The sequence below is a fragment of the Orcinus orca genome, chromosome 6 (assembly GCF_937001465.1).
Source record: "Orcinus orca chromosome 6, mOrcOrc1.1, whole genome shotgun sequence".
In the NCBI taxonomy this organism is placed as follows: Eukaryota; Metazoa; Chordata; class Mammalia; order Artiodactyla; family Delphinidae; genus Orcinus; species Orcinus orca.
In genome coordinates this window covers 101,634,393-101,650,088 of record NC_064564.1, presented here as the reverse complement: position 1 = coordinate 101,650,088, position 15,696 = coordinate 101,634,393, and the positions used below count along the sequence as shown (strand labels likewise).

At 43.8% G+C, this 15,696-nt stretch overlaps 1 long non-coding RNA gene across 1 annotated transcript in view; it reads right to left on the bottom strand.

Annotated features, from left to right (window-relative positions):
• Positions 1–3,283: 3,283 nt before the first annotated feature.
• LOC117201084 (uncharacterized) overlaps positions 3,284–15,696 on the bottom strand; it is a 34,089-nt gene continuing 21,676 nt past the window's right edge. Inside the window, exons 2-3 of the long non-coding RNA XR_004483035.2 lie at positions 8,455–8,549; positions 3,284–3,935 (exon numbers count right to left, since the gene is read on the bottom strand). This is a non-coding gene — a long non-coding RNA (uncharacterized LOC117201084). The remainder of the gene's footprint in view (positions 3,936–8,454; positions 8,550–15,696) is intronic.

Genomic DNA, 15,696 nt, shown 5'->3' with positions numbered 1-15,696 from the left:
ACCAACTGAATCAGTTCATTTATGCCTGTCCTGCTTGCCGTATGCACTCCCTCACTTCCTTAAAAGTTGATGCAGATCTGGAATTTGCCTCATTTTCTTATTTGCAGTACATGAGCTCAAAGGACCCTGACACATGCAGCAGACTCTACAAGAGGTTTGCAGAAATTACAGGAATGAAGATGGTGTTGCATTACAATAGCCCAAGCATGTTAAAATTCTGTGGTAGACAACCCTGGTCTTCAAGAAGTCCCTCAGCTGCTGCTTCCCCTACCAACATCAGCCCTCATGCCTCTCCTCTCTCCTCACCCTCCATACCCAAATTCCTGATGATTTGTTACCCTGACTGCTTCAGCTCCTGCCTCCTTATCTCTAACCAGAGCCCTTGGGGAGGGCTCACTCACAACCCCAGGTGCTACTCATTAACTACTTTCCCCAGGAGGAATTCTGGGGCTAGTTTTTAATTTGCCTTTTACACTACTAGCCAGCACAGTCCCCAGCTCATGGTAGCTACCCTACCCTACCATAAGTATCAACTGAAGTCAAATTTTCAGGCGACATCTAGACAGACTCAGGTAAGAATGGACTCAGATAAGACATATGAGAAAGGAAACAAAAGGCCAAACAATAGACTGAGAGTTTTGCTTATGATTCTTACAAACCTTAGTCTTATTAAATTTTTCATCATCAAAAGGGAAAATTCATACCAAGCTACAGGCAATGGAGAGCAGGAGTTAAAAGCAAGGTCTTTGGAGTCTAGATGACCTGGGATCAAATTCTAGTTTTCTAACTAACCATCACCATCACCAAGTAATTAACTTCTCTGAGCTCCAATATCCTTAGCCTTAAAATGCAAATAATGGTACACAGGTCATGGCCTTGTTGGAAAGAGTAAATGAGAAGTATACAAAATGTCCCACACAGTCCTAGCCCATAGTAAGTGCTGCGACAATAGTTTCTCTCATCTAACGAGGAAATGGGTCTTCATATCTAGGAATCCTGGGAAAGAAAGAAACCCAAAAAGATAGAATAGAGGCCCTAAGGTATCTATCTGCTTCTCTCCTATGCATCCAGAATTGTGCTAGTTACGAACCACCCTTGGAAGAAATGAGAAAATCATTGCTCAAATCATTTTCTGTGTTCTGTGGCACGGATGAGGCTCCCAGTTGAGAAAGGCTGGGATAGAGGGAGGCAGGACTAAGGAGCTGGATTCCTAGAAACATGATATGAGAAGGAGGATTTCTTGGATATTTTAGGGGCCTGGGAGGAAAAGAATGATCTAGAACTTTAAATAGTTGAAGACCCCCTGTGATCTCCTCACCTAAGCCTCTCCTATGGCTTCTCTTCTCTCAGAAAAATCACATCAAGGTCCCAGCATGAAGGATCTCAGATAAATGGCAGGTCTCAGATTCATGAAGACTTTCTGACCTTTATTTCAATTATGGTTGTATATCACAGGATTAAATAAGGCACTCATTATGCAACTTTTAACTTGTGCCAGTAACCAAAATCTCTGCTTCCTAGGGAGCTCAATGAGTGCCATATATGACCACATATAAAGCAACCCCATATATAGGGAGAGGCCTTACTATCCCTGACAAAATATCAATAAAAAAGATTTTTGATCAAGCTGAATATACAACCTTTTAGGGTTATACAAGAAATAGTCATATTTCTACTCATAATATTTAGTACAGCAGTTAAGTTATACAAACACATCTAAGACAACCCAGTACATAAAATTATATTAATGTGGAAATATACTGTTTTCACCCACTCTCATGTATATTGTAATAACTTTATTCAAAGTCTTCATGTGCATCTTCATTGTCTTTGTCACCATCAGAGCCATTTTTTGAGTCATCTAACTCAGTTTTTCAGAGTGTATCATCTGTACTTCTGCTTCAGGACTATAAGTTGGCCCACAAATCATACTCACATCTCAAATGCAACCCAAAGCAACAATTCCCATTTTCAGAACTCTGGAAAAGTTTGTTTTTATTTGTCTTCTGGTGTATATTTGTGATGCTCAAAGCATAACCACTTTAATTCTCTTGGTTCATGAAAACATCTGTTTAACTTTCACCCATCACTTACGTTTGGGAAGGCAGAACCCAAGAAAATTTATTGAATTTGGGTTAGATTCCTTTGCCTATCATTCTAAACGACTATATCCGGTTGTATAATATTTGGGCATACAGAGTAATACTTTTTATGGAGTCTGTTTCATCTTATGAATAGCACAAATACATTGCAATATATTTTTGGTACTACAAGTTCTAAGTTGTTCAATATTTACAATTAATATAACACATAAATCCTGTATTTTTGCTTTTTAATCTTTGCTTAAACTATGAGGCCCTCACCACTGTAAATAAAACCTGCCTACATCATTCATTCTCCCCAAATACAAAGATCTCCATCCTTCTTGTCTTGCCTTTTTGCTTTCTCATTCACAACTCTGAAATTCATTCATTCGTTCATTCACGGAACTCATCAAGTGTCTTAGCTCATGAACATCAAAAGAAAGGCTGACCTCATGCTGTCACAAGTCCACGGCATGGGACGCAAATTCATTTCATAACACTTGTCATTTTCACTAAACTTATGTTTTTTTCTTGTTCTAATTCAAGTACAGTTCAGCAATTTCTCTTGTTCTCTAAATAGTACTTAAGTCAGGTTCCTTTAACAGTCTCTTGACTTTTCAGATAGCTCTCCTAGGTCTTTGATTCCTAGGTCTTTGATTCATATAAACTAGGGAAATAAATTATTGGTAGAAAACATCTTTCAAAACATAGAGTTTTTAAAAAAAAAAACATACAGTTTTGTTGGGCAGCAGAACTGCAGAGAAATAAAACTGTCCCTGAAGGGGAAGAGTTGGGAGCTGCTTGTGGCAGGGATTTCAAAGGAGAAGGGATGCATGCAGTCAAAAGCAACGAAATGGTCAAGAACTCTAGAGGACAAACACTGCCCCTCCCTGTGTGTGTGATTCCAGCTTGGGGAAACAATCCCATTTGCCTGAATTACTAAAACAGGACCCCGTTGGGATGGGGGGAGGGGTCTATCAAAGAGGATTTAGCCCATGTTCTTTTTTTTTCCCACACATACACACTGTATTTTTACAAGAGATAAACAGACTGACACCAAGCATTGTAAATGGATGACCATAACAAAAGCAACAATGACTGCAATTACCAAACAGGAAGCACTCATACTACAGGAAGCACTCATACTATGTCATAATATTGACATTCAGTCCAGTATTAGCCCTTTTTTTTTTTTTTTTTTTTTGCAGTACGCGGGCCTCTCCCGTTGCGGAGCACAGGCTCCGGACGCGCAGGCTCAGCGGCCATGGCTCACAGGCCCAGCCGCTCCGCGGCATGTAGGATCTTCCCGGACCGGGGCACGAACCCGCGTCCCCTGCATCGGCAGGCAAACTCCCAACCACTGCGCCACCAGGGAAGCCCTAGCCCATGGTCTTGACAGAAGGGAGATGAAGGCAGGCTGAGGCGGAAGATCAGTTCGGCTCCGACCACACCTGCCTCTGCAGCCCCTCCCCGCCAGGCTGGGAATCTCTGAGCTCACACTTCACCAGCTTTGCAGGGTGCTTTCCTTTCTTTCATTTCTCGACTCCCAGCCTGACATTTCCTAGTACCAATGGGCCACTCTCATCATTCCATTGGAATGAAGGCCATCTTCTGGGTATACTTTTCAAGTAGAATCAATACTCACCTCTCTTTACAAATGGCAAGAGGGGAAGATGATGCAGCCACGGAAAGCCCAAATCTTCTGATAACTGAAAACCAATCACAGTTGGATGAGGCTGTGGTCAGATATGTTCAACAATCAAGCTTCCTGAGGGACTTTCCTCCGTAGGTTTCTAGGCTTTTCAAGATGTTTCTATCATCATCACAACAGGAGAAATGACTCCAGGTAGCCTAAGGAAATCAACATTACGTAGATCAAAATGACTGCATCCCTTCTACCTACCAAAACAGTGCTATTGTATGTTTCCCAGCCAAAATATAGGCTTCAGGAAATATCTCCGTTAGTAACTTCAGTGTGGCTGCAGTAAAGCACTCTAGAATGGCCTGACCTTGCCCATGAAGAAGAAGAAAAAAATTCCCGAAACAACTAGCTTTGCTTCTCCTCCCCCAAAAGAAGGATGAAATAATAATAAATCACACACCTCTCCCCTCTAACATCAAAATCTGTCCCAGGGGGTGTAGAACTGACTCACCTGTGTGACTAGCTGGTCTATAGCTGACGTAACTGCCAAACATAGGGATTTAAACCACAAACCCAAACAGGAAACCACGATTTGAGGAAACCATGGACACATCCCTCTCTGATCCCCTCACCCGGAAAGGGAAACGATCTTCAGACAGTGTCCAGGGCCACTTTTCCTATTCTGCAGCAGTACCAAATTTGACAACTGGTGACCAAGCTTCTTTCGAAAGAGGGGAGAGAGAGGGAGTTCTGCTAACCCCAAAGGCGGATATTGCCAGATGTAGGCAAGGCCTGGTGACGGCAGGAGAGCACATGATTGTTGCCCAGTTTTCTGAACACAATAACCTCAGAATAAGACCTGTGTGTCACCAGGCCTAAAGTTGACTCTTTGCTGGTCCATTAGCTCCTCAAAAGCACGGATATTGTCTGTCTTGTCCACTGCTGGCTCCCAAGCCCCTAGATAGTGCCTGGTACACAATATGCACTCAAAAACTTGTTTGGATAAATGAATAGATGCCTCAAATTTGGCTTCTATTTGGAATTAGTGATTAATCTTAATGAAAGACACCTGAAATATCATTGATCCACAGCAACAAAAGAGCTTCTAGAGGCAAGAACAGATGTATAGGGTGGTCCCTAGGGTGTCGATGACTTCCCTCCTATCAGCATTTCAGAAAAAGCACTGATTTGGGATCAGACCAACCTGGCCTCAAAGCCTGGCCCTACCTCTTTCACTCTGGGTATATTTGGGCAAATTATTCCACTTCCCTGAACTGTGGGTTTCCATCGCTAAAATGGGAACAGTAATATTCACCTCATACGGCCTTTGTGAGATTTAAACAGTCTAGGGTGTGTCAAACGGCTAACACAGTACCTGGCCCATAGCAGGTGTTAAATGTTATATACCTTTGCTGGTGTTATTATTACCACCAAGGTAGAGGAAGGAAGGGCAAACAGTGAGTGACCGCCTAATGTCTATTTTCTCCATTCTTCTCCATTCCTCTCTAGACATCATTACCCTTCTGCCCAAGTTCCTGCTGTCAGGGAGGAAGACCAAGCTGGGCACTCAGGATTCTGGAGGCCCACTTACCATAAACTTTCACCTATCCTAGCCAGTGCTGGGCTAGTACATGTTTAATAACTGGTTCTCTAAGGAAGAAAAAGGGCCTTGATTTGTAGCTTTTGCCAATTTCCATGGTGTAAATATTCCCATGGCCAATTTCAAGCTGCCAAGGTGATGATATGGAGCACAGAGTTGGTAAGAGATGAGTAATATCATTATATCATATTTTTACCATTCAGCTACAACAGACGTAAATAACCTCAAGAGTAAAATAATCATAGTAACAGTAAAATGTAGTAAAATAATTAAGAAGTGCTGTCTTGAATATTCCCTTACCTTTGTTTTCATTATAATTCATTTGATTATAAGTTTATATAATTTTCAATAATGGCTGTGTTTCACAACCAGCTTGCAAAATTCCTGAAAATTTAACAAACAGACCAGTATGAACTGGCTCCAGCACAATGCTGATTCTAGTCTACTTCTGCCCACAGTGTCAGTATCATCAGAATGGAGTTTGGGCAAATGCAGTGGGCCTGGACATTAAAAGACTCCGATGGCCAGTGAGACTTCCGCAGAATTCAAGAAAACTTTCAGGGAGACAAATTCTCCTTTGACCTTCTCTAAAAATCTCTCCAGAAGAAAGCAATCATCCTTTGGGGTCTTTAAATGAGGAGATCATTCGGTTTCTTATGTTCAGGGAAGATCCAGCATAAGTCAGCACACTGGAATACCAGAGACTTAATCTATAAAGTTGGCGTGATGGAGTGACATCTGGAGAAAAGAGCAGGAGTCATCACCTGCCTCTGGCCACCACATGGCTATGCGTCTTTTGGCAAGTGACTTCATCTCCCATAGCCTCATTTTCATCATCTGCAGAATGGGGACAGCACCTTCCTATAAGTGTGGCTGTGAGGTTTTTGAGATCATGTATTCCAACTGACTCTGTGAACTGCAAAGCATCATAAACACATAAGGCATTGCCTCTATATGAGGAATGAGACAGAGACCTGGAGTGAGAAAGAGCTGGATGGGAAAAGGAGGGAGAAGTTAGCCAATTTAGACAGGGGACTATGGGGAAAAAACAGGAAGAAGAGGTTGGGAGTAGGAGGAAAATAAGGGAAGTAGGGGTGAGAGATGGCAGTAAGCAGTCCGTTGCGTTTGGAGTCATTGCCTCAATGGTTTTCCCACCCTCTAGTCACACTCACTGCAGCAGGTTCTTCCTTATTTCTTAACAGTTCCCATGTTCATCCTAGGACAGGGCTTTTACACCATCCCTAAAATACCAAGAATGGATTCTGGCTTTCTCAGCCTGTACCCTGTGGCCTTCCTGACCCACGTGTACTCCTTCCTCATCACAGATGGACCCACCTCAGCTACAGCTGGCATTAGAATTATCTAACACCCAGAGCTCTATTTTGACAAAAATCCTCCTTGAGCTCAACCATGTTTCTGTCTCTCTCTGACATGAAGCTAGAAATACTACTGGGTCTCAAAAGAGAAAAAAATGAAAATCAATTTCAATCAAGGCAATGGCTTGCTTTTGTAATGCCTTTGTTAATCAGGCATTTTTGTGCAAGGATTCTTAAGAAAGTCTCTTTCAAAAACACTCCATTCCCTGGCCAAGGCGGGGTAGAAATGGGATAGATGGGTTGATGTTCAGTGTTGAGACTTTTCAGCAATGAAACAGGCAGTTCAGGAGGTGAATATCTTCTCATTACAGGAAGGACCAAGAGGAGGTTGGGCAATGTCTTTAGTAATCATGTCGTAGAGAGGTTGAGAGCACTCAACAGGTTGTCTTCTCAAGATTCTTCCAAACTTAGACTCTCCTACAATCGTTCAAATATACCCAGCCTCAGCTCCCATTCTTCGAGTTTCACAGCATGGTTTCCCCACCCTTTAGCAGGGCTGTTATGAAAACTGGAGCACTCCCTCCCCCCAGTACACTCAGCCAATGGAATTATGGAGTCTACAAAATGATATTCCTCCTGAGGACACTCATTTCCCAGGTATCTCCAACCTCCAACACTTTATTTTTGTCTTTGAGGCTACCATAGAAACTTGGGTTCAAAAGTATTTAACTTTATTTGACTTTATATATGGGGAATCTGAGGCCCCCATCCCATATCCCTGGCTGCTGCCTTAATCATCTCTCACCTGGACAAGTGCCACAGGCACTGGTGGCCCTCCTGCCAGCCTCTCTCATTCCACCTCATCCTCCACACAGCAGTGGAATGATCGTTTTGAAATGTAAATGTGACCGTGTTCCTCTTCTGCCTACAATTTTTCCATAGCTTATCACTGTCTACAGGTACAAAAGTCCCAGTGAGCCTGGTTTCACTGGATCTTTATGATCTGTGCCCTCCCTTCTTCCCTGCTTTCTTCTCCGTATTACCTATGATGGAGCTGTACCCAATCGCAATCGATTGCCCAAAGACACCATGCTACCTCCTGCCTCCAGCTTTATGCAAGTAATTCTCTCCTTTGAGAACAGTGCCACCTGGCCCATCATCACTCCTACTCCACCTGGTAAAGGTCTCTTCTTCCCGTAATGCCTATCTCAAACACCACCTCCTCTTTAATACCTTCCCAGAACCACTTAAGAAGGTTTAATTCCCTCCCGTTTTTCTATTCCCACAGAATCTTATACATCCTTTAGCTCTGCAGTCATCACTCATCTTTGCCTTGCCTGCCTGCATCTCCGGGGGCTGTGAGGGCTGAGACTGAGTTATACTCATCTCTACCCCCCAGAGGGCCTGAAACAACACTTGGCTCTTCTCAAAATGGCTTGTCCAAGGTCATACAACTAGAAGAGGTCAAGTGTGAATCAACTCTTGATAACCTCATTTCCTTACTTGCTTTCTCTCGGTCTCTCAGCCCTATATTATTCACCTTTCCTCATTTTTTCTCCCACCCTTTTGTGGATACAAATCTGACCTGAACAACCCGAAGTTTCAACTTTAACTTTTACTGATATGCTTTTCCAAAGCAGCTCAACGAACTTCTGTGCTGCTCTCTCTGCCTCTCCAGCTTCCTCGATGGTTTCTGGATGCAGCTCTGAGCATAACCCATCAGGGAGGCACACAACACTACCCCCAGTACAAACTTCCAGAAAATACCTCAGTCTTTGCCACTTACACATACTTGATCTGATTATAACACACCTGCCATAAACCATCCAGCAACGTCTTCACAATCCACCCTGGTGCACAGCTGGTTGTCCACAAGAGTCCAAAAATAAACATATCTGGAGAGTCTCCTATAGAGAAAGTTTTAAGAAAGGAAAATGATGAAAGCAAAGTATTTTTCCCAAATACTTTCATATCCATTACTGAACTCAATCCTCTTCATATCCACTCATCCCACCCACTTCATTTTACAGACCAATCAGCAATCCAGAGACGTGAGGATGCTTGCCCAATGCCGCACAATTAGTTATAAGCAAAAGTACAGATGTCTTCAGGATCTCTCAGCACCAGTCTTTAAGGTTCTTCTGCACGCTCAAGGAACAGCAGATTCATTCACTCATTCATTCATTCATTTCTTCCTTCCTTTCTTTCTTTCTTTCAACTCCCACCAACATTAGGGCCACTATTCTAGGTACTGGGGACACAGTAGCAACAAAACAAAGTTTCTGCCCTCATGAAGCTTACATTCTAGTTTCTTATGTAATTCTTTATGGACCCATCTGAATCACAGGAAAGACTTATTTTTCAGAAAAGCCATGAAGAAAAGGAAACAAAGTGAGTTCAGAATTAGAAAACCAAAACAGAATTTGACTCTAACTAACTATTGTGTTGGGCCACACAACATACCTTGATGCTTTGTAAGGCAAGACTCTGGTTCCCAAGGAGAATGTGCCTAACTAGCATAACTAGATGGTTTAGCACAACTTGGGGGAAAAAAAAAAGAGGCAGAATCTGGTTGTAGAACTCCACATGGTAAAAGTCAAGGCACACAACGAAAAAATAACCAAGACTCAGTTTGATTTAGGAATGCACTGAATCTCAGCCCAAAAAGAACCCCTCGAATGCTTTAGTCCCCTTTATCCTCTGGTTTGTTCAGCTCCTGCCAATCACTGAAGCGCATGAGAATTAAGCTAGATTCAGTTCTGACTGGCCACACAGAGTCAGTCTTTGTCAACCAAGAGCTATGGCTGTACCAGGTTATAGAAAATCTTATATGCCAGGTATTCTAAACTACCTGCTGCTGAGTCCCTGTGTGAAACTGGGCAGTCCTTCCCCTTCCCTGGGCCTCAGCTTCTCCTTCTGAGACTAGGTAGGCATCAGTCCAAGTGAGCTCCATGGACTCTGATAAGTTAAATATTCCTGGACCCCATATTCATTTATTCAGTAGGCGTTTGTTAAACTCTGGCTATCACCTGTCCCTGTGCCAAGTGATGAGGACACAGCTGTGGACCAAGGTAGACTTGATCCCAACCTTCAGAAGGTGATTATCACAAATTCCTCTTTGGAGCAAATTTCTCTTTCATCTATTCTGTTTCTTAATGAACTATTTATTAACCACTTCTATATAAGGCATGGCCCTGGTGGACCAGGAAGTCAAAATCGAGTCTGCTATGAGGCCTCTCTTCAAGGAGCTCAGAGTAGCAGGAGAACATCTGTACACATCCAGTTTACCACAACCAAGGTGGAAAGTGTTCAGTGGCTGGAAGAGATATAGAGAAAATGCCGTGAGGTCAGATCAGAGAAGAGCAACTCATGGTCCCACTATGATTTAGCAAACATCTGCTCCGATCAAATACAGCAGTGTCAAGTGCTTTTACAGATGACAGATGTGGCCTTTTTGGATCTTAACAACAACCACATTGCTGTCCCTACTTTACTGGTAAGGAAACTGAGGCACAGAGAGGTTCAGTATAACTTGTTTCAGACCAGAGAGATAAGAAGTGCTGGGATTCACACCCAGGTCTGTCTGCCTCCATACCTTGCTTGTGTGCCATGTGAAGTTTCCTCTTTTATCACCAGGCACTTATTAGGGCCTACAGGTTTTGGCACCATAGTGAGCTCTTACAGATAAAGAATGAAGAGAAAATTGGCTTCCAGTCTCATCATTTTGGTCTGAAAAAAAATGTGACTCTGACCCTACCCAACTTTTTCACACTTGCAGGCATGGGTTTGGAGAGAAGAAGTTTGAATCAAATGAAGACAGGTTTGTTCCGAGCAGAGGAACAGGGATCTGACAGGTTAAAGGGCTCAGAGGAAGCTAGGATTCGCAAGGGGGCTCCAGGAGGAGAGAGTATGTTGGGAAATGAGGCTGGCTGGGTGAGCTGGGTGCAGACCATGAACGGTTTTAATTAGATCTCACTGCAATTTGGCTGAAGATTAGTCTGAAGTCCCTGAGGCCATATTGGGCAGGATGGAAGAGGGATGGATATGAGTCTGAATTAGACATTCACCGAAGATAAAGCAAGAATTGACTCCAGTATCCTCAAGGCTTAATAGAGCTCAGGGCTTCCCTGGTGGCGCAGTGGTTGAGAGTCCACCTGCCAATGCAGGGGACGCGGGTTCGTGACCCGGTCCGGGAAGATCCCACATGCCGCGGAGCGGCTGGGCCCGTGAGCCGTGGCCGCTGAGCCTGCGCGTCCGGAGCCTGTGCTCCGCAACGGGAGAGGCCACAACAGTGAGAGGCCCGCCTACCGCAAAAAAAAAAAAAAAAAAAAAAAAAATAGAGCTCAGATGGTCCTCAAGGCACCAACAGTAAGAGATCTACTAATTAAGATGAAATTTGCATTTATTTTAGTCTCACAAGGTGAAAAGCATGCCAAGGGGACAGCTTGGGGCATCTGAGATTTTCTGAAGCTCAGGTGTGGCTTTGAGCAGTTAGAAGGGTGAGCATAGCCAAGGGGGCAAGAGCACTGCTTTGGAGTCAGCCAGGCCTGAATGCGAATCTTGACTCTGCCATTTCCTCACTGGTTGACTCTGCAGTTTCCTTCATGTCTCTGTGCCTCAATTCATTCAGTGGGAATAGGGGGAAATGATACTAACCTCCTTCACATAACTTTTGCAAAATTTAGTGAAATTACGTCTGTAAACTTACTTAGCACTTTGCCCACGCCAAGTTAGCACTTCATAAATCATAACTGACATTAAACTAACATGAGCTAAAGAGAAGACTAACCATCTATCAAGCACTCAGTGGGTACCGGGTGCTATACAGGCATTATTTTATTTAATCCTGCCAGCAATACTTCTAAGGAGACATTATCAATGCAATTTAGCATATTAAGAAACTAAAGTTCCAGGAAGTTATGTTATGCCTAATCATTTGTTTTTAATCTCAGTTTGGTCATTTATAATTTGGACCCGGATTGCCCTGGGTTAAACTCCTCACACCACCACTTCTAACTTTGTTAGTCAATGTACCTTTGTATCTTAAATCATCTGAGACTCAGTTTTCTCACCCATAAACTCTGAACCCTTCTGCCCACAGCTGTCATAAGAATTAATAAAATAATATATGTAGGGGCTTCCCTGGTGGCGCAGTGGTTGAGAGTCCACATGCCGATGCAGGGGACACGGGTTTGTGCCCTGGTCTGGGAGGATCCCACATGCCGCGGAGCAGCTGGGCCCGTGAGCCATGGCCGCTGAGCCTGCGCATCCGGAGCCTGTGCTCCACAACGGGAGAGGCCACAACAGTGAAAGGCCCATGTATTGCAAAAATAATAATAATAATAATAGTAATAATAAATGTAACGTGACCAGCCCACACGTGCCATTCAAAACTGGTGTTATCCTTGTGATAAATTCACACAGCTATGAAGAGGTGGAGCTGGAATCTGAACCTATGTCCACAGCCCAGGTTCTTTCCTCTAAATCACATGATGGGAAACAACCCCAGTGTGCAGCTCTATGTGAAAGGGTAGACTACATGACCTCCAAAGATGGGGAATTTCCCAAAAGGATCTAGCTGTTCCAAAAGTCTTTCTAAACCTAGCCCAGTGCCTCAAATTCCTACTATTAGTTTCATTTCATTAGCTCAAATTTGAGCTTTCATTTCAAAGCTCAATTAAAAGCCAAATGTTTCTGCTGGAGGTAAACACATTATTTCTTGCTAAAGCGTTATGGTCCTATGTTTGCATTAGATGGCTATCACCAAGCAGAAATCAGGATATAGGAAGCATAAAACCAAAGACATGTTAAGTTTCAATGAAATAAAGACTTCCACCAAGAGTTGAACAGACACGGGTAAGCTCCCAGAGTTAGCACAGAGCGGGAGAAGGAAACTTGGGTCATAACTGACACTGACAAGTAAGTTTTAGAGCTCTACTAGTTCTAGAGCAGAGCACCTATGGCTAACAATGCTGTATTGTATACTTAAAATCTGCCAAGAGTATGGATCTTAGTTAAGTGTTCTTACCACCAAAAAATTTAATAATAATAATAAAGGGGGCAGGAGTAAACTTTGGAAGGTGATGGATCTGCCTATGACCTTGAGGGTGGTGATGGTTTCACAGGTGTATACTTTATCCCCAAACCCACTGAGTTATATACACTAAATATGTACACCTTTTTACATGTCATCATACCTTAACAAAGCAGTTTAATTAAAAAAAAAAAAAAAAAAAAAAAAAAAAAGGGCTTCCCTGGTGGCGCAGTGGCTGAGAGTCCGCCTGCCGATGGAGGGTTCACGGGTTCGTGCCCCGGTCCGGGAAGATCCCACATGCCGCGGAGCGGCTGGGCCCGTGAGCCATGGCCGTTGAGCCTGTGCGTCCAGAGCCTGTGCGTCCAGAGCCTGTGCTCTGCAAACAGGAGAGGCCCACATACCGCAAAAAAAAAAAAAAAAAAAAAAAAGAAAGAACGAAACTTGGTCAGTAAGAGGCCTTTACTCGAACTCACTGTGTGACCTCAGCTAAGTCTCATCCCTCTTCTGAGTCTCAGATTCCCCCTCTCTAACAAAGGGCTCAGACCAAACGTTCCTAAGCACTCTCCAGCTCTGGCAGTCTTAGCTGTTGGGGAGGGAGAACAGCCAAAAATGACTGAGTGAGACAATGCTTCCTGGGAGAGACCTTGAGAAGCTCTAGGAAGAGAGCCGAGTTGGCCTGTGGAAACAGGCCATATTGAGCAAGCAGAGGCCTAAATCTCATCGGCTGATTGGAGCTGCCAGGCCATAGGTCCTCATTCCCAGTTCTGAGCTCATTCCACCTCCCTGATCACTCCTAAGTCCAAAACTGAAATTGGAAGGATCCAAAACATTCTGAACTTGCATTATTCTATTACTTCAGATGAGGAGGCTATAATCCACGGAGATCAAGCTGATTTCCTCAAAGTCAAACATCCTACTTTTGGATTCGTATAGAATTTATGAGAAACATCTTCTGTAAATGGCAAAGTTGGCAATGAACTTTAAACGCAACTCTCATCCAGTGCTCCTTTGCCTCCTTCAGATGGACTCCCGTTCTAATTCCTCTAGTTCCATGATTCTCAACCAGGGCCAATTTTGTCACCATAATGTTGATAAATCCTGCTCTAAAGCATACCAGAAGCTCATCTAGGTTTTCAAGTTACAGCATCCGAAAGACACATTCATAAATTCTCTGACAGCTAAGCTGAAAGTGAATCCTAGGTCATATCGCTCCTGGTTCTTTGACCCTCTCCATCTGACATTTATACCACAAAAAGGAACACAAGTTCCTTGTCAGGTACGAAGATGGTTTCTTATCTATCTTAATGTCAAAGATAAAGGTACCTGAGTCACATTTCCACCAAATAGGATAATCTTCCTGTTGAATTCCTGGAGATTTCAAGATGGAAAGAGGGGTCTCTGAGCTAGTTTCAGGACCAGTTTCTGTTAACTCACTGCCTTGGTTTCCTCCCTCCTCTGACAGCCACTCTTTAACTTATGCAACACTGAGTACCATTCATTTGTGCTACAAACATTTATTATAACAAGGCCTGTGCTGGATACTGGGGATTATAGAAAAAGGCACACCGGCCGCCCAGAAAAACTGCAGTCTAGTGGGGGAGACAGACCTGTCCACAGGTGGTGACAGCACAGTACAGTAACTGCCTTAGTGGGGAAGTCCAAGGAAGTGCTTGACCAGGTTTAGGGAATCAGAGAAGGCTCCCAAGGCGAAGTGAGCTCTAAGCTGAGGCTGGGTGGAGTTATCTAGGCCAGAGCAAAAGGGGCAGGGAAGTGTTCTCTACTAGGCGAAAACATATACAGATGGCTAAAGAGAAGGGAGAGCATGGCCCCTTTGAGAAATTATGAGTGGCTCCACATGGCTGAAACTGAGAAAAAGATGGAGAGAGAGGCCAAAGGTGAGGATGAAGAGAAGATGGAACCAGAATGAGAAGCGCTTCAGTGCCAGTTACGGAACTGGGCTTTATCCTGAGAATAAGGAGGGAGAGACTTGGTCAGACGCACAAGCACAACTGAGAAGGATTATTCTGGCCACATTTTGGGGATGGATTGTGAGGGCAAGTGTGGAGGAAGCGAGACTGGCTTGAAAGCACTGTCAGCACCCTGGTGCAAGGTATGGTGACTTGGCTGGCGGGGTGGGAGAAGGGGGTTGCGAGGGGCATAGGCAGAGGCAGAGAGGACGAGAGATGCAGATAAATGCAGGCAGGTCTCAGCAGGTGCGATGGACAGTACCTGGTTACTGCTTGGCTACGGGGAGTGAGGAGCTGGGAGAAGTCAAGAATGACTCCCAGAGTCCTCTCTTAGGTGACTGGGGTCACTGAGGAAGGGGACACAATGGAGAAGTAGATTAGGGACAGCATGACTATTTCAGTTCTGGTTGTACTGAGTATAGATTTTCTGAAGACCACTGTCTACGTTGGTCTGGAGCTCAGAAGAAAGGTGTAGACACCCAAATGAGGGTGGGACCAGTAATGAGGTGATACACTATGGCATGAGGTTTTCATCCACCCCAGGACTGCTGACAGCACACCCAGGGCTGCAGGGAAGGAATGAAAGAAATGTCAACAGTGTTCTCCATCACTGTCGAGCCTATCATTTAGCTGGAGAAGGACCTGGAGTGCCAGGTGTCTCTCTCCTCCAGCAACCTACGAGGCTGGTATTACCCTCGATTTAACAATGGAAGAAATGGAGCTCATTGAGGAGATGATGATGAGCTCATCAGCTTGGAGCTGATATTCTAAATGAGGTCTGTCTGTTTCCAAATTCTGTGTTCTTACTAAATAAACCCTATTGCCGTACTTTTCAAAAGACTGCCCCTGTGTTTCTAAACATTTAAAGTGGTGAAGCATTACAGGTGCTGATGTTGGGAAAACATGGGTTCAAATCCCAGTTTTATCATTTATTAGTAGCTCAACGCCCTCATTTGCTAAGCAGAAGCTATCAATACCTACTTCACAAGATATTGTGAGGATTGGATAAGATTCCAGCATGGAAATCTCAGCACTGTGGCGAGCATAAAGAAG